We start from the raw sequence: 24,098 nt of genomic DNA on the forward strand, positions 1-24,098 counted from the left end.
CTTCCCCCCCTTCCCACCCCAAATGCTTTGGAAACTGTGCACTGTTTTTGTTGGTTTTCAAGCTGCCTCTTCCCCCCCCCCCCACACACAGTTTAACAGTAGTAGGAGGTCAAGAGAAAGAGGGTGAGAGAGAGAGAAGAGTAAGTTGGTGAGAGAGAGAGAAAAGAGAAAGAGGGTGTTGGTTTTATATTTTTATTATCGTCTAATATTTTGAAAGCTGAATTTCTAATAAAATGTGCATCTATAGGAGATAATGCCTGGGAATGTGTTCCCCCCCCCACACAGTTTAACAGTGGTGTGACGTCAAGAGAAAGAGGGTGAGAGAGAGGGAAGAGTAAGTGGGTGAGAGAGAGAAAGAGAGAGAAAAAAAAGAAAGACGGTGTTGGTTTTGTGAAAAAAGTTGTTATTTACAATTGTTCGCATTCTTGGCCTTTTGGTCAAGATCAAAGTGTAGTATCTGTTCTTCAGATGCTGCACTTCTATTTCTTGTTCTCTTTCGGTGGAGGAGAAATCCTCCACGACTGAGACAATTTTTATTTTTGTACCTTTTCTCCACGTTAAAAAACGACCCTGGTGTCTAACTCTGTCCCGTGGGGAGGCATAGTAAATAGGTACAATTGTTCGCCATTAGTGGATGTTGACGTCACGTCACGTGACATGACTAAGCGTTTTTTTTTTTTAGTATGAATAACATTTTTTGTTTTAATTATAAAGTCTACACTTAATTTTATAGAAAATGCTGTATATATAATAGAAAAAAAAAATTACTGGTTTTGTTGGATTCAAGTGGATCCCCCCCCCTCCAGTTTAAGAGATAGCAGGTCACGTGGTAATATACAAAATGGCTAGCGTAAATATAAAGATCGGTTTTTTTATCGACGAATATTTTGAAAGCTGAATTTTTTTTTATTCCTGTACATTTTTTCCTGATATTTTTCGTTAAAACTCTTGTATAAATACTATTTTTAACCAGTTAAATACGTTGGAGACATTGTCATGGAGTTTAATAATCTCTAGAACAAAGCAGAAGAGAAATTACAAAAGTATCGGTAAAACAAAGTGTTTGTTTACATTTGTTCGCCATTACTGGATGTTGACGTCACGTCACGTGACATGACTAAGCGTTTTTGGATTATGTAATATTAACATTAAAATGACAGGTTTTTTGGGGGGCCCCTCTAGGAGAGAAATGATCAGTTCACCCCCTTTTAATGGTCCGTTTGGTGTGGAATTTCGATATTTGTCATGCGGGTGATCAAGGTTCAATATGATACATAATTTGTCAACTTTGGTTGTGTCTGTCAAAAGTTTGAGCTGACGTCACGTCACGTGACACGTATTGAATAACGTTAAAATGACAGGTTTTTTGGGGGGCCCCCCTAGGAGAAAAACGATCAGTTGACCCCTTTCTACTGGTCCGTTTGACGTGAAATTTCGATATTTGTCATCCGGGTGATCAAGGTGCAATATGATACCAAATTTGTCAACTCTGGTTCCGTCTTTCAAAAGTTTTAGCGTTACAAACAAACATACATACATACATACATACACACCGATTTTTGCCTTTTATATATATAGACTACATCCATATTTACTGATTTCTATTTGTGAATGAGTTCGAAAAGAAAAATATACGAAGATTCATAATCTTAATAATAGTTCATTCGTTCGTTTGTTTTTGTTCATGCGTAACGTCACTTCAGAACTCCCGTATTCCACATTGCTAAACGTCTTCTCATTCAATTACGTATTTATTTACCAGCAATGCTTCAAGCAAACTTTCTCTTTTACGCATTACTAAATTAAAAGACAAAGTAAAAAAAATAATAAAGTTTTATATTTTATACATAGAAATTAATAGGTGAATATGTTTCGAAGGTATTACATATAGAAGTGGTCAACCAACGACTTATTTGCTCGTATTAATTAGATTATTCCAACTACTGTTCTCATCTTGGGTGCTAGTTTTACAATGTTTTGGTCGCTGTAACCTCCAACCTTCTTCAGGTGTATCTCTTCAAAATTATAAATCTTTCTGTTGAATTCGGGAATCTGAACAGAATTTAAAAAGGGGCCATTATTTATGAGAGTAGCATGTTCTTGTCCCATCACCCATGACTGGGTAGACGTTCTAAGTAATTTGTATTCTGGATAGCGTCCAAGTTCAACGAGACGCACCTGAAGATGATTAGAAGTTACATCGCAGGAAACGTCCTGATAATATCATACACGATGAGCAATTTGAATAATAAAAATATAGTTTGAGTTTCTTCGTTTTCCGTTTTTTTCCTCACATTTCTTCTCTTTGTTCGTCTATTTTTTGGGCTTGATAGATTCAAGCGGGTTAATGTGTGTGAATTCTGTAGAATTTATAAACAGGATTGAATTTAGTTTAATTTATTCTTTGCTATATATTTTATTAAATATCATATACTATTATACCCTATTTCTACACACAAATAAACATGTATATTAGTTATATATTATATTCATATTTACTAACACAATATATATATATATATATATATATATATAATTATATTATATGAGAGAGAGAGAGAGAGATCTGAGAAATATTTCTGTACTTAGGTATCCGCTACACAAGCAGAGTTTGAAACATAAATTCCTATTGAATTTAAAATGTTTGAAATTATGTCTTTTACGTTCTCATTTATCTTAATTGATTGCCATGAACAAGTTCTGCAAACACAATAACATCACAGAATCACAAATTAAAAAAAAGGTATTTGAATGATATATAAAAAATAAATCTAACATTTATCTCATTAATCTTATATTCAAATTTCTTCTTTTTTTTTTCATTGGATGGGGCAACATTTCAACTTTTAATAATAATGAAAAATTAAAAAGTATATATATATATATATATATATATATATATATATATATATATATATACGTGTGTGTGTGTATGTTTCTGTACACATATATGTATTCATGTATATGTATGTACACATGTACGTATATGTGTGCGTTTATATATAATTGTTTATTATTGTAAGGCCAAGAATTTTCCAGTCACAATCCATTGTTGACTACATTTCCAAACTAAGTCCTACATAGGCTCTGTCACCAATATTGAGCACTGTCACACATAAATATACAACTGTGTTTATTAGGACATGTGCTGCACGCAGGAAAATGGTATTAAAAATAATATAATGGATGCGAGTCTTAAAGACAGGCTTCAATGTGATAATCTCAAAGGAAGATTAAATCTGGATAGTATGAAGGAATGCATAAAAGGAGACGTAGTTAGTATGGTCACGATGAAATAATGAATGGGCTAGTAGATGTAAAAAAAGTTGAGGTAGTAGAATCAGTTGGCAAGAGATGACCAATGAAAAGATATGAGGAGTGATAAGGATGGTTTAAATAAGACTTGGCCAGAGATAGGTTAGTTTTGAAGTCATTTTCTGAAAAGCCATCCAACACATGCCAGCATGTAAAACGGATGTTAACTGGATTGCTTCCTTAGTTTTGAAAATCTGTTATTTTATTTAAAACTTAAATCCAATTGTGATCTAGGTTTGTAAAATCCTCCTGGTCAATAATTTTCCAGTGCTAGAATAGATATTGCAGCAGGAGCGGGGAGAATAGGTGCTTTCCATTGTGACATTTTCAAAATGGATTCCACACGGAGACTCCATTTTGGAAATCCCTGCAATATAATTTACTATTCAAGAAATAGAAGCGAAAAAAAAAAGAAGAAAAGAGAATTGAGATCAATGTTACAATTAATTCTGATTTCATTGGTGATATCAATTGAAAGAAGAAGGCTGAACAATTCAAATAATTCTTTTGTGTGTGTTTGTAAGCATGCGTATGTGTGTGTGATTGTAATTGTTCATGTGTGTGTGTGATTGTAATTGTTCATGTGTGTGTGTGTGATTGTAATTGTTCATGTGTGTGTGTGATTGTAATTGTTCATGTGTGTGTGTTATTGTAATTGTTCATATGTGTGTGTGATTGTAATTGTGCATATGTGTATGATTGTAATTGTGCATATGTGTGTGTGATTGTAATTTTGCATATATGTGTATGATTATAAGTGTGCGTATGTGTGTGATTGTAATGGTGCGTATGTCTGTGATTATAAGTGTGCGTATGTCTGTGATTGTAATTGTGCATATGTGTGTGTGATTATAAGTGTGCGTATGTGTGTGATTGTAATGGTGCGTATGTGTGTGATTGTAGGTCTAATTCCTTACCACTTTAAAATGTCACCAACATCTGTTCCGTTAACCATTACACCCCCCTCCACCCCGTATCCAATTCTTCCAATATCACATGAGTCAATACGATTTCTTGGCTTCTTTAAAACAAGCCTTTCCTCAGACTCTTCTTTTGTAACGGATGAAACTTCCTTTTCCAATTCTTGAAGATTTACAAGACTCATTCCTGTAAGGAATTATCAAAAGAAAAAATGGAAAATATTTTTTTTTTTTTTACATTTAAATCAGTTTTGTGATGATTAATCAGTATCAGAATTATTAGAACTGTACGCCTGTGGAACTCTGTTCTGTTTTCCGGCTTTCCAACTTCAAGTCCAATGTAGACAAATTTTTGATGAGCCATCCCCTTAAGTAATCCAATTTACCACATTTCCGCTACTAAGGATTACTACAACATGTTCCCATTCACTACTGTACACTTATTCATCTTTATCCTCGAGTAATCTCCAGGCCTTAATAAGTGGTGACCCCTTTTGTGAATATAAAAAACAAGAATCGGAAAATTTGGAGCCTAATTTCCGATTCTAAGTACGATTCTTTTATTTATTTATTTATTTATTTTTTTTTTACTGTTTTTTTTTTTTTTCATCCAAAATGAGGCACAGTACCACTAAGTCGTAAGAAGCTACTATTTGGGGCCAGATTTGCAAGGATAGTATGTAGGGAGTTGAGCAGCGAGATGTCTGTTCACATTTCATTTAAACTTCTGCATGTCAGTTCAGTCAGGGAAGCAGGGACCTGGGGAGGAATTCCAAAGTCTAGCAGTTCGAGAGAAAAAGCTATTTGAATAGAAGTCTTTATGAGGTGGGATTTTGCTGCTTGTCTGGTTTGTCAGGAGTATTTACATTAAGGGGGAACTAGCGCTTTGAGCTTGTCCGAGCACTTACTCTTAGAGTATTAGTAAAACAGGCACAGGGATGCCACATTTCGGCAATCAGACAAAAGTAGGAGTTTGGCCGACAGTTCGGAACCTATTAGGTTGGCAGCTCTTTTTTGAACCCTGTCTAGGAGCAAGAGACTAGTGGCAGATGCACCAGCCCAGATGTGACAACAATACTTCATGCATGGGCGAATAGTGGCTTTGTAGAGATACAGGATGCTCTCTGGTGTGTATGTTTAAAAATTAATTTTTGAAAGAGAAAGCATTAAGGAGTTTGTCAAATTAAAAAGAAAATTATATATAATTTTAAATATAAATGCAGACTCTAAACTAAATCAAACTGCCCCTCACCCATGAAATTTTACTTTTGTAGGCAATTTCAGAATCGGAATGCCTGAGCAAGATGTTAAGGGGACAAATTGCTGCCTATGTAGCAGATCTCATCTCTCCATCTCATTACTGTTATTCAAGGAAAGTGCAGGAGCCTATGCAGCTTGGCTACTGACGATGTCGCAGGCATTGCCAGAGTAGTTAGCAACAAACTGCCTTAGGGACTCCAACCCCGTAGTTAACCTTGGGGTTGACTCCCAAAGTCTCACCCCTGATGAGTGAACCAGGATGCAGAGGTAGTTTGAAATCAGAGTTTTACTTCTCCTAGATGGTCGTTCTTGCCGGACTTTTGAGCATCATCTACCCAGAGTTACTGGGCAGGTGCCGATACGCTCCCTACTGTCAGTAAAACAGGTTCACTAAGCGACATAAAAAGGCCAGAAGTAGGACTATATTGTCAAAGTATAAATTTTAGTATGCCTCGGAAGTATTTTTTACGAGAGTAGACAGTGTATACACATACGCATGCCTGTGTGTGTGTCTCAAAAGGGGTAAATCAATACCCTAAATGCAACAGTTTTCCATCACTTTTCTGTCTTCCTATCAAGATCCAAATCATCATATAATAATACTAAACCTTATGTCTAGAATTCTTACTATGATTTTGATAAAAATCCATTTACATGGTTTGGAATCTAGAAAATGTCTAAAATTTAAGAAAAATTAAAATTCAGGAAATCTTGCCTAATTGATGCCGAATGACTATGGATCAAATTTTATGAAAATTCGACATATTTGAATTGGGGGTTGTGTCCATATCATGCCCTTAAATAATTCTTGGAAATACTAAAAAGAAACTGAAAATTGGAGAATATAAAGATTAATGTCTCATTTATTGCTAAATTTGAACAAAAATCTGACATATCTGAACTTTCACAAAACACTTTCTCCCCTCTCTCTGCCTCGCCTTTGTATAAAATTAGATATACCTTATATTACCCTCTCTTATGCCTATCTCTTAATTTTCATGAAGAGCTTCAATCTTACGGAGAATCTTTGGACACGATGTGTCTGTTCAATCCTCATATTGATTGATGAAAATGCTTTTTCAAATTGATGTGTGTCAGACAAACTGAAGGATAGACAAACGGACGGACAGAGCCTCTCAAAAAAAAAATACGTGAACTCTTCTAAATAAGAAAATTAAAAAAAAATGTTATTGATTCACTTCCTTTCCCCCCTCCTGCCCTCATCAGCTGTATGTTTAATCAATGTTTGGCATTTATAAAGAACGAATGATGTAGACATGAAAATGACTTTCTATCGCCATATTTGTTCGGCCAGACTTAAATATTGCAACATTTCTAAAAGCGAGATTAAATTTTGGTTTTTCTTTGACAAAAGAAATTGGGTGGGCGGGGGGGGGATTGGTTAGTTTTGCATTATTTGGATTCTTCGAGCTACTGTTCTCGCATTGGGTGCTATTTTTACAATGTTTCGGACGATGTAACCTCCGACATTCTTCAGGTGTATCTTATCGAACTCAGGAGTCTTTCTGTCGAACTTGGGAATCTGCAAAGGATTTCAAACGGAACCCTTTATTTAATCCACGGGGGTAGCATGCTCGCTTTAATCGTACCACTTCCATCTTTGTACCTCTTCAACTTTAAAAGTTGAAATTTAAAAAAAATAGGAGGGTTTACGACCCTCGTATATATATTAGTAGTAGTAGTATTTCATGTATCCACATAAAATGTTATAAGAGGATATATTATTTCATGTATCGATTTTCAGTATTTAGTTCAACAGTGCTCAATACGTGAATAGAGCTAGGTGTTACTTCCTTCCTTCTCACTGGTGGTCAGCAGATAGGGGCGAGTGAATTCAGTATACCTGAAGGAGTAGCACTCTGGCCTATTAAAATTTACCTAGACAGCCTCTCGGCATTCCTCGGTAGGAGCTCTTTAGATAGTAAGCAGTAAACTTGCTTCACCTGAAAGACAGAAAGCAATTGCTTGGGACGGCGGACCTCCTCGAACTGCACAGAACATCAGTTGTTGTGTAGTCGACAGGATAAAGGCCATTTTTTTTAATATATAATCGTGCATAAAATATTATAAGATAATATATTGTTTTTAAATGATTCATCAGAATGCCTGAATCTAGCGAGATTCAGCCACTCTGATGAGTCATAGATGACGAAACACGTGTCAGTGGGTAATTATATTTTAAAAACAATATACATGCCGCTCGCCATTTAGGGGTACCAAATTGGTAAAAAAGAAAATTATTCCTAATTCGCATTTAGGTAAAAATGCACTTTCGTAAATAATTGAATTCATTTAAAACGTATCACAAAAACAAAAACAAATAAATATATCTTCATAAGATAATATATTGCATATGCATTTTTCGCATTTATTTCAACAGTGCTCAATATGTGAGTAGAGCTGGATAGTAATAGAATGGAGATGAATTTATGCTATACAGAAACGTTCATGTTCAATTCCCAAAGAAAATAAACAGACTGACGATTTCCTTTGGGAATGAAACATAAACATTTTTGTGTAACTGAATTGCCATAAATATATTTTCATATCATATATATATATACTAGCAGAGAGACCAGAATTTGACTGGGATTGAAAGAGAAGCAACAACTGTTTCACACTCCCATATTTGGTCATCGAAATCGGCGAGTCGTCCATTTTTAAATCAAATCGATTGATTACCTGTTCTAGTTAATGACCCACCACAGTGCATCGGGAGTTTCACATGCTCCATAGTGACTTAGTCCATAATACATCGTAGTTTACATTGCACTGTAGAGAACCTACTGTTGACCTTCTAAAATGATTTATATATATATAATGGCTTCACTTCACTAAAGTTTAAAATATAAAAGTCAAGTATCATGGTTCAATTGTACTCTAAACAGAAACATTCATTTCGAACACACCCCTGTCATATCAAAGAACCTACTGTTGATTTTATATGCCAGGCTTTTCTGCTTGTGCGGTAATAAAACTTCTCAAAGGCACTTGTGATGTTAGGCTGTATAAGGGTGTTCTTTAATCAAAACTGTCTATTTCTTCTTTCATTGGATTTTTTCGATTATCGATGCTTATGGAAGACATTACGACACAAAATCTAAGAGCACTGTCAGGCACATAAAGTACATTTGTGTGAAATTTTAAAACAATTGGCCGAACCGTTTAGGAGTTCATAGGGAACTCACTCACTCATACACACACACAAAGTTCCTTTATATATATATATATATATATATATATATATATATATATATATATATATTTTATTTTGTGTACAGAAAGTTGTTAGTTGAGACAGGTCATTGGTACCGTCGGTTTCAAGCCCGATAATAAGGCCCGTTTAAGGTATCCTTATCAAGCTCTCTTCAGCCAATATTCGTCTCTATTGGCGAATATTGGCTGAAGAGAGCTTGATAAGGATACCTTAAACGGGCCTTATTATCGGGCTGGAAACCGACGGTACCAATGACCTGTCTCAACTAACAACTTTCTGTACACAAAATATAAGTACGCTCTTAAAATTTGGATTTTCCTTTTAATTGAGCACTCTGCTGGAATTCTTTTTCCAAAAAAAACTAATCATATATATATATATATATATATATATATATATATATATATATATATATATATATATGAAATTTGTTTTATAGGGTACTCAGACATGTGGAAAACTTTTTAATCAGTTTTCGTCCGGAAAAAAAAGAGCTACTAAAGGGTCAAAATTGAAAAATTGATATTTTGGGGTCATCAGATTTATATCTGTTTGTCAGCTATTTCACGGCTGCACATGTGCAAATCGTTCACATGACAGATTTTTTATGTTAACAATAAGTAGGTTAGAAAAACACTTTTTAAGATCGTGTCAAGTTGGTCTCGTAGTTATCGTACTTGACTCACTGTCTTTATGTTTTGGTTTCGATCTCAGTTTCTTCCAGTTTTCTACTTCATTCGTTTTAAAGGAATTTAACGTTATGTTTAATACCGGGCAATGCCAGCTACATTTGCTACTATATATATATATATATATATATATATATATATATATATATATATATATATATATATAACAATTCAAAATATTCTCCTTGATTATTTTAAAATAATCTCTTTGCTTTACATTAATCTGTTTGAAAGGTTTTTCGTTTTGTGTTTTAACTTTTCTGAGTGTTTGTCTTCCATTTTTCAAACCTCTTGTCAAACGCAGAACTTTTTTCTAATGAGAATAAAAATGGGAGAAAAAAAATCCCTTTTCTTCACCCCTCTCACCACCACAATTTCCACTCTCTTTTGCTCTTATCCAATCACTGCATCCCTGAGCCTAAAATCGACCAATCAGAATGTTTGGGGTCGTGTGTCATGGTCACTGCTGCAAAAATTTGTCACTCGTGACAGTTAAAGCGATCTTTCTTTAGATTAAATCATTTCCTTTTTTAGTGTGTATATTTTAAATTCTTTTTATTCATTTATTTATTTATTTTATTTAAATTCTTTTTAAACTCGTTTTAATAAATTTATTTCTTATTCATAAAAATTTTAATGTTTTATATTTTTAAAAATTTATTAGAGAGTTTCTATTTTATAAGAATTGGTTTGAGTTTTTACCGTTTTGTCTTTTTAATTTGATTTTAACATTCTCTGCAGGTTTTCTGCTCCACCCACTTTTCACTCATCACAACATTCTGCTGCACACACACACACACACACACACACACACACACACACACACACACACACACACACACACACACACACACACACATGTATATAGTATATATATATGTATATAGTATATATGTATATGTATATATATGTATATATGTATATATGTATATATATAGGTGTATATATATGTGTATATATATATGTATATAGTATATATATATATATATATATATATATATATATATATATGTATATATATATGTATATAGTATATATATATGTATATAGTATATATATATGTATATATATTTTTTTTTTTACACAGTGATCACCACTTATCAAGTCCCGGAAGCCACTCAGGGATAAGGGTTATTGCAAGTACATTACGTTAGTGTGGAGATTTGATGAAGTGTTTAATTAAGGGGGCGGTTCATTAGGAATTTGTTAACATTGGACTTGAAGACATCCAAGTTGTAGTCCGGAGGGAAGTAGGCAGACGGGACAGAGTTCCACAGGCGTGCAGTTCTAAGAAAGAAGCTTTCTTCATGGAATCCGCGTTTAGATTTAGGCACAGATATAGAGTGGGGGAAATTTTTCACAGTGGATTCAGGTAGACGGGTGTTTTTCGTGAAAGATTGGCAAGGGGGGACCAGAGATTGGAGTTCAGACGAGCACCTGCCATGAAAATAACGATAAAACAAGGATAGGCTCGCAACGTCTCTTCTGTGGGAGAGAGGTTGCAGGGTAGAGAAAAGGGCATCCTCCACTAAGCCACAAAGTCTATTTTGTACTCTGTCAAGGCATGATAGGCTGTTTTTGGCAGCTCCTGCCCAGATATGGCAACAATATTCCATCCTTGGATGTACTTGGCTTTTATATAGATAGAGAATTGCATCAGTAGTGAGATATCTTCTGGAGCGGTAGAAGGATCCCACCATCTTTCCAGCGACTTTGGCAACAGACTTGATGTACGTGTTCCATTTCAGATCAGGAGTAAAGGTCAAATCCAGAAGCTTGTCAAAACACGGGGCCTCACCCAGACGAGAGCCATCCATCACAATTGATGCCAGCTGGGGATCAGAGCGTTGATGATGTAAGGATAGGAGTTTGGTTTTGGATGCATTAAAGGTAACCAGCCACATCTTCCCCCACTGAACCACGCGCTCGAGATCAGAGGAGAGAGAATCAGAGAGAACTTTGTCATTTACAGCCTTTGATGTGTTGCCGTAGAGGGTCGTGTCATCAGCATAGATGTCAACGAATGATTTAAGTATGTGTTTAGGGAGGTCATTGATGTAGATCAGGAAGAGAGTTGGGCCCAGGATTGACCCCTGAGGGACTCCAGCATTTATATTGCAGGCCTCCGATTTTTGTCCATCTACCACTACTCTTATGAGCCTATCGGAGAGAAATGATTTAATGATTGAGAAAACATTTCCAGTTATACCGTAGCTGGAAATCTTGTGAAGTAGACCCTTATGTATATAGTATATATATGTATGTATATATATATGTGTGTGTATATATATGTATATAGTATATATATGTGTGTATATATATATATATGTGTGTATATATATGTATATAGTATATAAATATATATATGTATATATATATGTGTGTATATATATATGTATATATATATGTAAATATATATATATGTGTGTATATATATGTATATATATGTATATATGTATGTACATATATATATATATATATATATATATATATATATATATATATATATATATATATATATATCTTGTTGTCCTACGAAATATATAAATTGTTATCTTATGAAATATATATATATATGATTTTCAGAAATCTCTCACATACTGAAAATCATATTATTAATTGCTTGCTAGGTTAGCATTGCTGCATGGCGTCGTCATTTCGAGTTGAAACTCTTATTTGTGAGACATTGGCTTGGGGTTATTAGCTGCGTGGATGACTGCGTCCCTTGTCGAGACAAAGTAGGTCCATTTCATCGTTGGATCTCAGTGTGGTTTGCTTGATCTGTGTTAGTTAATAGAATTTCTTTTGTGCGGGGCGTTTTCTCAGTTGGCAGAGTGCTTGCCTCGCATGTAGGAGGCTCAGGTTTTTAATCCTGAATTCGGATGTCTCAAACTGATGAGCCCAAATGAGGGCGAAACTCGACTCTTGGACTTCCGGTTCATTGACTTTCATGGCTCTTGTGAGCTGCGACGTTGTTTGGCTGTGGAATTTATTATATATATCTTCCTCATTTCACTCACTTCATTTCCCTCTTACCTTTCCAATCTTGTCAACGTCATTCTTCCTTTCCTTCTTCTTCCTTTCTTTTCAACAAATCCTTCTTCTCAAAGAAGATACACCAGGTAAAAAAACGATAGCCGATTAATTCGACTGACTCCTCGCTTCTTCTTTCATAAGGACAAGTCTTGTTTGCTAAAAAGCCTCTTCTCTTGAAGCCATTATGCCATTACCATTCTCTATGGCAATTAGCAATCTAAAGATGTGGACAAAAGAACGCATCCATCACATCAGTTTCTGCAGAGGATAATTAGCATAATTATATACTTAAAACCAATGCTTTGCACCATGCGACCCACATAGATACCAGTATGCCAAAAAAAAAACTATTCACATCCATTAGCTTCTGGTTCTTCCCTCTTCTTTATATATATATTCCATTATTTTCGATTCATATTTGTTTTTTTTTTTGTCTTTTTTTCCCCCACCAGCATAACCTTGACCCTCCTTTTATGTCCCTCTTTTCTCTTTCTCTCTCCATCTCTCAATATTATAACTTCCATCGTCATCTTTTCTTTCCTACTCTCTTTTCGCTGTCTATTTTATAAGAAAGAGTAAATAAGAATGATTTCAGTTTCATTTTTTCTTTTTTTTTTTTTCTGTTCTCGTCTAGTTTATCCATCCTTTTTCTTTGTTTTCCTTTCGATAAGGGGGTGTGATTATCCAAAATGATAACATCTCAGACTATGAGATCAGCTGTGCCGAGTTCAAATCTATTGTGGCTGATTTACTCATTAATACTCATGGTTCTGTTGGTTTCTCAGATTTCTTATAGAGTCAAGTACTTAGAGGCAGCGACCACATGAAGGTTGCCAACATCCATGAGTGAAAGTACTTATATGAAGCCGACACGATTCTAACTTGGAATAATTATGTTGAGACAGCAGTTCTTGTTAGAACAGGAGACACACATCATTGCATCCGATCAGTACTAGATGGGTGACCATTTGTCGCGCCTCATCTCTTGCTAGTCTCACTTTCATCTTCATCTGTTCTTTGCTCTTTTCTTCTTTTCATTCTCTATTTTATAAGAAAGGGAAAAAGAGGATCATTTTCTTTACTTTTCCTTTTTTTTTTTCATTCTTTTTTCTTTTTTTTTTTTCATCTTCCCCCCAAACAAGGCATATCTCCGCTTAGACGTAAAGGGCTACTAATTGGGACCATGCCTATAAAAGATTAAGATGGTTTATGTTGCATTTGAACTTCTGCATATCAGTACAGTTTAGGGAAGCAGGTAAGAAGAAGAGAATTTCAAAGTCTAGCTGTTCGAGGGAAGAAGCTATTAGAGTAAAAAGCTTTCGGGTATTTAGGAACCTCTACAGTGAAGGGGTGTGATTTTGTTGCTAAGCAGGTTTGTCGGTGATATGTGATAGGGGGCACAAGTGCAATCGGTTCATCAGAGCATATTCCATTAAAATACTTGTAAAACAGGCACAAGGATGCAACATTGTGGCGATGGGACAGGAGTTGGAGCTTAGTTGACAAAGTGGAACCTATTAGATTGGAGACCCTTTTTTGATCCTTATCCAAGAGGGAAAGACTAGTAGTAGTTGTACCAATCCAGATGTGGCAACAATATTCCATGCATGGGCGAATGGTGGCCTTGTAAAGGTACAGGATCCATCATTTTTCTTATTTTTCCTTTGGATAAGAGTGTGATTAGCCAAAATTATAATGCTTCAGACTATGGAATCGGCTGTGCCGATTTCAAATCTGTTGAGGCTTCTTGCAATCAAAAAAAAAAACAAAAAAAAAAAAAACAATGGTAAAAATAGAGAAAAGAAAATTATCCAATTGCGAATATTAAATGTAGTTATTCCAAGCAAAAATTATCAATCCAGACAAAAAACTTTTAAATTGTAAACAATTCTGAAAAAAAAAAAATGGTAGCATTAACCAGTCAGAATCAGCAGAACTTAGTTCCCTTTTCTTGTCAAGATGAAAAGCTATGACTGAAAAATTCCAAGAGATTCAGTATATTTTCTAAAGTCATTCTGGCACCAGATTGATTAATTCTTATCACTCCTAACTATAAATATAATCGTCCAAGTGAGATCATTTTACCACTCCAGTAGATATCTTACTCCTGATGCAATTCTCTACCTGCATAAAATCAAAGTACCTCCAAGGAGTACTGTTGCCACATCTGTGCAGGAGCTGCTAGAAGCAACGTATCCTGCCTTAACAGAGTTCAAAATAAACTTTGTAGCCTAGTAAGGGGTGCGTGCCCTTTTCTCTTCCCTGCAACTTCTTTCCCACAGAAGAGATGTTGCACGCCTGTTTCTGCTTTATTATTATTTCCATGGCAAATACTCGTCTGAACTCTAATCTATAGTCCCCTTTCATGAGAAACACTCGTCTAGCTGAAAACACTGTCAATAATTTCCCTTACTCTTTCTTTGTGCATCAACCTAAACCTGGATTCCATGAACAAAGTTTCTTTCTTCGAACTGCATGCCCGTGGAATTCTCTTTTGCTTATGTGCTTTCCAGCTGACTACAATTTGGTCGACTTCAAGTCCAACGTAAACAAATTCTTGATGAACCGTCTCCTTAAGAAATCCAATTTACCAAATTTCCACTACTAATGATTACTACGATATTATCCCATTGACTACTGTACACCCATTAACCCTTAATCTCGAGTTGCCTCTGGGCCTTGATAAGTGGTGACTCCTTTGTTAAAAAAACCTTGCTATAGATATAATTGTCCAAATCTTTGTGATCATACCGTTATATAGCATACTAAAAATATTGCAACACAATTATTTTACGCATTAATACTGTTAATATAAAGCACAAGAACATTCTCATGAATCTGGTATTTGAGGAAGGGGGCACATGAAGGTTGCCAACATCCACGTGAAAGTAGTGCTATGGAACCGGCAGGATTCGAACTTGAAATAATCATGACACACCGGTTCTCGTTAGATCACTGAAGTTAAGCAACGTTGAGCTTGGTAAGTACGAGATGGGTGACCCTTTGGCGCTTTATGTGCCACGCTCTCATACTTTTTCTCTTTTCTTACCGTCTCCCCTTTCCCCTATTGTTCCTCATCTCCTTCCTTTTCATATTGCTCGCCTACTTCCCCCTTTCTCTCTTTTTACACCCTTTCTCTCTGTGTTCTTTGACTCTCATTAACACATCCTCCTCTTCCTTCTACTTCCTCTCTCTTTCTAATATCTGACGCTTTCTCTTTTTCAACTTCCTCCCACTCCTTTAACTCACTACCTCCTCCCCTCTCTTTCCTCTATCCAACAATATAGTATTGAATTCGTTCTTTGAGTCTTGACTTTTGCATGACAATTCGAATCGGAAGTTACGTTACACCGTATCTCTCCTTAGCCTGTAGGAGCAGGAGAATGAGGAGGCGGAGTAGGAAGAGGAGGAGGTTGCGCGCGTACAGATTGACGAGGGGAGATGTGGATAACTACATCCCACTCCACCCCAACCCAACCGCAAACAAACACGCACTTTTGCATGTAAGAGCAGGCGATGAACATTTCACCCACCTGCAGAGCCTTTAAACGCTCTGTCTTGTCAGAGGATGGAGGTGGCGGGGGGGGGGGAGATTTCAAGGTCAGGATGGGGTGGGGGGATGTTTCTCCTGCAAGAAGTCAGAGCATACTGAGTGCTTGCTCCGGCGTTCCACGCGCGCATAAACTGTTGTGCGGTTAGATGAAGGGGGTTGGTGAGAGAGGGGTTGGTAAGTGACCGAATCGTGACGTTATTTGTTTTCATTAGTCGTCATGCCTCGAGACAATATAACGTAGATCCCGAGAGACGAGTGTTCTTGACAAAACTAAGTATCCGTCGCATGCTCCGTATCATTAACTGGTTTGGCCACCAGTTTCTCAAGGATCGCTTAACTCTGCCAACAGACGGGACAGTCCAATTTTTGACAGGAATTGATGAAGTGGTGGTGGTGGTGGTGGTGGTGGTGGTGGGGGAGGTCATCTTCATTGCTGTTGACTATTTCGTCTTTAAAAACGAGAACTTCAAAACAAACGAGACTCATCGAAAAAGTAGCCATTTTCTTCTTCCCTAACATGTTAAGACATCATATGTATTTTCAACTAAGATTCTAATCTGTAACATGTATAAATAAGCCCTATCCAGCCTTGATAGAGTTTAAAACTGGATTCGATATCTAGTAGGTGGCTGATGCCCTTTTCTCTTCCCTGCAACCACTTTCCCACAAAAGAGACGTTGCGTGCCTGTCTATACTCTATCGTTATTTTCATGGCAAGTGCTCGACTGAACTCCAATCTATCGTACTCGTCTTGCCGAACTTGCACAAAAAACACTCGACTAGCTACAACCACTATATACGATTTCCCCCACTCTCTATCTGTGCCTAAATCTAAACGCAGATTCCATGAACAAAGCTTATTTCCCAGAACTGTCCGCCAGTGGAACACTATTCCCGGTTTAATACAACATGGTAGCCTTCAAATCCAATGTAAACAAATTCTTGTTGATCCGTACCCATAAATAATCAAATGCTACCTAATTTACACTATTAGCGATTACTACACTACCACCTTACATTCATTGACCCTTATCCTCGAGTGGCCTCGTGGTGACTCCCAGAGAGCATCCTATATCTTTGCAAAGCTATACTTCGTCCATGCATGGAGTATTGTTGCCATGTCTAGGCTGGTGCATCTATCACTAGTATCTCATTCTTAGACAAGGTCCGGCCCTCTCGGTGGGGCATTAGAATATGCCGACTGCCTCCCTGCAGAGGGTAAAAGTCCCTCAATGGGGGTCCTGGATATGACCTTAAACTATATCCAGTGGTGAGGCCCCAGCTTGTGGGCTTTGGGGAGTGTGGAGCCACCCTTTAATTACCATTGCTCCCAGGTCCACTCTGACCCGGAGTGGTAGTACCTGTTAGGGTCCCAACTATGGGTTAAATAGAAACTGACGTGAAAACAACAAATATACTCTATTAAAAAAAATTTTCTTCAAAATCTTTGGATTCGGCATTAAATAACCCGAAAAGGGTTGATATGTCGTAAAACAAAAACAACCAACCAACTTAGACAAGGTCCAAAAAGGAATCTCAAATCTAATAGGTTCTGCCTTATCAGGCAATCTCTAATCTCTGTCCGATCGCTGAAAAGTCACATCCCCGTATGACAAGCAGCAAAATCCCACCCCTCCATTATTAAGATTCCTAGATAACGGAAAGTCTTCAACTCTAATAGTTTCTTCCATCTGACTGCTAGACTTTGGAATTTCTTCCATGTTTCCTGCTTCCTTGACTGTACTAACCTGCAGAAGCTTAAATGTAATATGAGCAGACATCTCACTGCTCAACTCCCCACAGACCCTTGTTAGACACGATCCCAAATAGTAGCCACTTACGTTTCGAATGACATATGCCTTGTTTGCGGTAAAAAGAGTAAAAAACAAAAAACAAGAAAGAAGTAATAGGAGGAGGAGGAAGTCAATATTTTATCAAGGTCTGTGGTGCATACATTTATATAAAGTTAAGTACGTGTATATGTTTATATCTTTGTAGTAGATTTAATCCTAATCCTAAACTAATTAACTGATCATTATAAGTTTTTAAACCCATCTGCTGTTTGTAAAAGTCGTAAGTTAAGCCATATTTAGTCTTAATTTTATGCAAATCGGTTCAAAGAGGGCGGATGTGCTTAGTGAAAATTGCCGATGTTTTGCTAAATTTAAACAGTAGACATTAGACATTAATTAATAAATATTCGCCAAATTTCAGCTTCCTTGGAAAAGATGTGAACGCATTTTAGAGGCTTTTAATTTGGCATAACACTCTCATTTGGAAATTCAAATATTTCAGATTTCCATCGAATCTAATTCATAGTCATTAGACATCAATTAATCAAGATTCCTTTAATTTTTATTTTTTCTTAAGACTTCTTAAACTTAAGCCTTAAATATTTAACATTTTCTAAAATCAAAATTATGTAATAGATTTTGATCACAATTGGACTAAGGATTCTTGACATATGGTTTAGTATCGTTTATATATAGATTTTGATCTTTTTAAGGGGGCATAAGTGTTCTACATTGCAATTTTTTAATGGAAATCACTCCAGATAAGATATAAAGCCGCTTAATATAAGGAGCTAACCAAAGCGAAATATTATCACAAAGACAGGAGATGCCTATTGACCTTAGTCTTGAAAAGACCAAGGGTAAAAGTAGGAGAAAACAGTTAACAGGAAGAGAGTTCCATAAGCTTGAGGTGCTTGGAAAGAAGCCACTGGAATAGGAAGGTATATTACAGTGAGGTATAAAAACAGCGAGTTGATGGAGACCACTAAACCAATGAGTTAAACGAGCTACAACAAAAGAAGCAGGAAATAGATCAGATAATTTTGAGGAACATGGTATAATAGTGTTAATAGAAACGAATGAAACTAACAGCAAGTCTGTCAGAGGGATTGCCGAGAAAAAAAGGGGTAGGACCAATTGCAGCTAAGTTTCTGCACCTTATCAATAACCCTTAAATGGGATACAGATTCACCAACCCAAATGTGACAACAATACTCCATACATGGTCCGATAGAGTTATAGAGACAGAAAATCAGAGCAATGGATCTGATTTATGAGCAACAAGAAAGATTTGATGAGAAAGAAAAGACCAAGAAGTTTTAAAGTCGATTTCTCCTCAAGAACAGAACCGTCCAAGAAGAAAAGGAATATATCTAAGATTGAAAGGCACAAGTTGAATCTTACCTGGATTTAACGAAACGAGCCATTTTGCTTTACCTGTTTTGAGTCAGGTATTCTTATAGTTTTTTTTTTTTTTTTTTTTTTTGATTTTTTAAATATAATATATGGGCAAAGCTGAATAACTCTGCCATTTACTCATTAACCGTTTTATTAATTAATGCATATTCCTTTTGTTTTTCTATTTGCAGGTAAGTGCTTGAACATTTTACCAAAGTCTAAATATCAAGGATATCAAATGCAGGAGCTACTTCATCAGGTATTTTTGCGTGTGTGCATGTTTCGAGGTTCAGTTTTTAATGGATGCCTATACTGTTAATATGTGTATGCTTATATATTTCTATGTAAAGGCTTAAGCCATAAACTAATTAACCGATTATTATGGAAATACATTTTTTTTTTATTACATTTTCACCCCAAACAAGGCACATTGCCACTTTGGTGTAGGGGGCTACTATCAGGGCAGCAACTACTGGGGCATTTGGGATTTGGGCAGCAAGATGTCGATTCACGTTACACTTGAACTTCTGCATGTCAGTACAGTTGGGGAAGCAGAGATACTCATCTATATAATATACTTCCGGTGTTTTCTGTAAATTGCCCAGATGATAGCATAGTTCTTATACTGCATAAGTACCTGTTCTTTTATGGTATTGGGCAACGCTGGGTAGCTCAATCAGTACATATGTAGTTTTAAATGTATCACTTAAAAACAATGCATTAGAAAGTGCAAAAATATGAAATGTATGTTGCTTGCCTTGTAAAAATTCATGTTTCTGAATATTTTTAGATAAGGTTGATTATTTGCATTATTTGAATTCTTCAGACTACTGTTCTCATCTTTAGTATCATTTTCACAACGTTTGGATTGTTATAATCTCTGACTGTTTTCAGATGTATCTTGTCGAACTCGGAAGTTTTTCTGCCAAACTGGTGTCGTGGATAAAGTACTTAGTTGAAATCACTTGTAAATTTACACTCTTCAGGAAGGTTGCAGGTTCAATCCTCAATGCAGGTGACACTCAAAATAAAATTACAAATTATTCTACTCAGTTGTGGATGATGAAACAAGAGCATGCTACCCCCGTGAAATTAAATAGAGCAGTCCGTACAAAATTCATGATTCCCGAGTTCAATAGAAAGATTCCCGAGTTCGACAAGGTACACCTGAAGAAGGTCAAAGTTTATATCGACCGAATTGTTGTGAAAATAACACTTAAGATGAGAACAGTAATTGGAAGAATTCAAATAATACGAATACTCTGAAAATGTCCCCCTTTTTTTAATATGCGATCCTGCTCAATCAATCAGAAACTGCCTCTCTTAGGCCCTGGCTCTCACTGTTTAAACCAAATAACAGTTTTGTTGAATGTTTGTACATTTAATTTTTGAAGGTCGCATTCTGGTTTGGAATTTCAAGTGAATTAGCCTTAACATTTGTTTCAAATATTAATTCTGGAAGACAAAAGATTAAATCATTTTGCTTTGTCTTTTCTTTTTATTATTATTTCTGGTTTTTCGTTTTTCAAGCAAAAACACAAAGGCTTTAATTAACATCGTCTTTATTTCTGTTTTCTTCGTTCAATTCTTTCTGCCTTTTTGGCTCCAATTGCAATGGCATCAGTCTTTTCTATTTGACCTTTCATCAAACCGACACGATAATCAATAAAAACGTTTTACTTACTTCAAAAGATCCATTTCCTTAAATTTGAATAAATGAAGCATGCGTTCCATTTTAATAGCTGCCTTCAAATCCGCTGCCATTTTGGACCAAGTTGAGCTCTTAATGTTTCTAAATCCTTCACATGAATTATTTTTTAAAAACTGGGCAGAGATAAATGTGATTTTTTTTTTTTTTTTTTTTTTTGCTTTAATGGCTTTTTACCATAAAAACATAATGGCATACGTTTCCACCACTTACGTACTGTATTTTCCAATCCTCTCTCTTAATTAGTTTCATCTCATTAACCCTTTCTCTCGAGTGGCTGTTAGCTTTAATAAATTGTGATCTTTTGAGTAAAAAAAAAATGTATTATTCAATTGTGCAAATTTTAATTGCTAATATTTTGAGTAATCTTCTAATACTGTTGACAGAAGGAACACAAAGGAAATCTAAATTAGGATTGTTAATCAAGATGTGGAGACGATTACGATAAAGAAGGGCAATATGGTTAGAGTTAGTATAAGGTCACTTTTAGGAGCGGCAATGAGTGTTGCGACATGTTATGGCGGTTGGGGACAGTTTTAGGTACTACAGTTGAGAGTTTGGAACAGTTGGTAGCTTGGAGGTTCCCCCCCCCCCCCCGAGAGAGATTGGAGGGATTGGGTTCAAAGCAGAACGAGATGAGCTTACGGCAACTAATGAACACGGCCTCTACAGCAGATGTAGATGTGGACTTTAGTATAGCGGGTCAATAGGTGCCGCACATACACACACACACACATACACACACACACATACACACACACAGAAAGTGTATAAAAAGGAAGAAAGCCACAGCACACAACGTTGGGGTTGGCGATCGTTGTTGAGCAGGTGACCACGCGGTTATCACAATTCTTTAAATAAATTATGAACATTTAAACTAAGAATCAAAAAGGTAAAACAAAAATGCAACAAAATAATAGGAAAAACTGCCAAAGAATTAAATAATTTATATTTGCATGATTGACCAGAACTGTTCATTTGATAAGGAAATAGTTTTTAGCAGTGTATACTACTCTTCTTTGGAGTTTGTTCGTATAAAAATCGAAACGTGATTTGTTGACAAAAAAAGTGAATAGGCAGAGTACACAGTATCAAGTCAGTACTTTTTACAATAACTGAATTCAAATCTTATAAAAGTCAGTTTATTTTTAAGTGTATACGTGTTTTGTAAATTTAAAGAAATTAGCATATAATAAGTTAACATATATATATATATATATATTTTTATATATATATATATATATATATATATATATATATATATATATATATATATATAATGTTTGCATTTCTAATGTGAATGTTTTTAAAGCCGGTGTTATCTTTTTACCATTATCTTTATATAATAGCGGCTTTTTCTCCTCTTTTAATGAGAAGCATTTAGCTTCGAAATGCCATGGGCTAAAGACATTTCTTCCTTATTTTCTTTTACTGTAACTCTTATTGACTTGATAATGTAATAAAGTTCCTATGTAACTTCACTCTTTATTCTTTAATTTATTCTCTCTCTCCCTCTTTCTCTTATATATATATATATATATATATATATATATATATATATATAAATAAATATTAAAATGTTTTTAATTGCCAATGAGGGTATGACCCGAATGATTCTGACCATCTTACTTATAAGTTACGTTTTGGACAATCAACCAATCAGAAGCTTTAAACGCTATTATTAAAAAAAAAAATTTTTAGATTCAATTCAGTTCGCTGTCACCCTCTGTCTCGAAATGACTGAATCGTGACTGCATTGATTGTTTGCTACCCCTTTGTTATTAAGAATTACTCAACACTCGAGATCGTGACTGCATTGATTCTTAGCCGATTTGATTTACTGTCGCTATCATTGTTCAACATAATGTCTCAATATTTAACAGGTTATGGACTCAGTCATCGTCTTTGCTTTGACAGATCGGAATCTAAATTCGAATTGTGGCAGGTGAAATTTCTAAGAGGTCTTTTTGGACATAGAAAGTATTTGGCATTAATTCGAAAATACTTATTTTTGTTTGAAAACATAGTTTGCAATATATTTTACCAATAAAAACAATATAATTTCTAATCTTTTTTCCAATGAAAACAATATGTAAATATATTCATTATAGTTACTTACTCTCTAATGCAAATACTAAGTGCAAAATTTTCACAAATATTTTTTTTGTACTAACTATAGATCGGTAGGAGCTAGGAAATTATGGAAATTGACATACTCGGATTCTGTAACCCCCCTCACCCACACACATACACAAGGAGTAGGTATATACTAGTTTGACTTTCTTTTTTTTAATTGATTTTATCTTTTTTTTTAGGAAATAAAAAAATTACATTTTTACCTTAGCAGCATGAATGAGACTTATTCATTTTTGATCTATTTGAAATTTTCAAAATGTGTTTTGTTTTTCAAATATACTTCGATTCAGTGTCATCTCCAGATGTTCTGTTCACTGGTATGTCGTCAAGATATATTTATAATGTTTTTCTTTTTTCTTCGTTTTTGTGTCATTGCTTTTTCTTGCCATAAAATCTGATACGCGATTCTAATGATGCGATCTTGCATTTTGCTTTCTTCCCATTATTTGGCCTGGAGAACACAATTTCTTTGTTTCCTCAACTTTGCAGAAAAATGCCCCCTCAAGGTTTACTTTGTGACAATTGTTACTGCCATGTTTCTTTCCGTTAAAAAAAAAAGTCTGTTTTTAAATGCAACCTACTTAGAATTCTTCGACTTCATTTACGATCAAATATTCTGCGCTTTTATCTTATTGTATAATTTGCTGTATATGCACGTAATATTCTGTAGCAATATAATATATTGTGTATATATATATTCCTTTTTACTTTAACGGTACTCAATATGCGAGTAGAGCTTGACATAAAATGTACATATGGCAAGTAAGCTACTATATATTAGTGCGGAGACGAATCAAACATTTTTCCAGATTCCAATACAATTACCAATTCCATACTAAATTTCCGATTCTGATACAATTAACAATTTTAATTTTTAATAAATTTCTATATATTTAACTATAGAGATAGTATTTTTCCCAAGTACGGTAAAAACACATGTTAAATGTGCAGATCTCAAACGTAAAGATAAACAGTTACAGGGAATGGTCTAGAGATGTTAGTTTAAAATCAATAAATATTTATTATTTTATCCTTACTACTAGCAATGGAAG

General features: G+C 35.2%; 1 protein-coding gene and 1 pseudogene across 35 annotated transcripts in view; both read left to right on the plus strand.

The window, feature by feature from the left end:
- Positions 1 to 24,098, plus strand: part of LOC145241300 (neuron navigator 2-like) — a 1,908,016-nt gene that overhangs the window by 919,744 nt on the left and 964,174 nt on the right. The window lies entirely within an intron of this gene.
- LOC145241799 (U2 spliceosomal RNA) lies at positions 417 to 550 on the plus strand (annotated as a pseudogene).

The sequence above is a fragment of the Euprymna scolopes genome, chromosome 20, assembly GCF_053919585.1.
Source record: "Euprymna scolopes isolate OS-2025 chromosome 20, ASM5391958v1, whole genome shotgun sequence".
In the NCBI taxonomy this organism is placed as follows: domain Eukaryota; kingdom Metazoa; phylum Mollusca; class Cephalopoda; order Sepiida; family Sepiolidae; genus Euprymna; species Euprymna scolopes.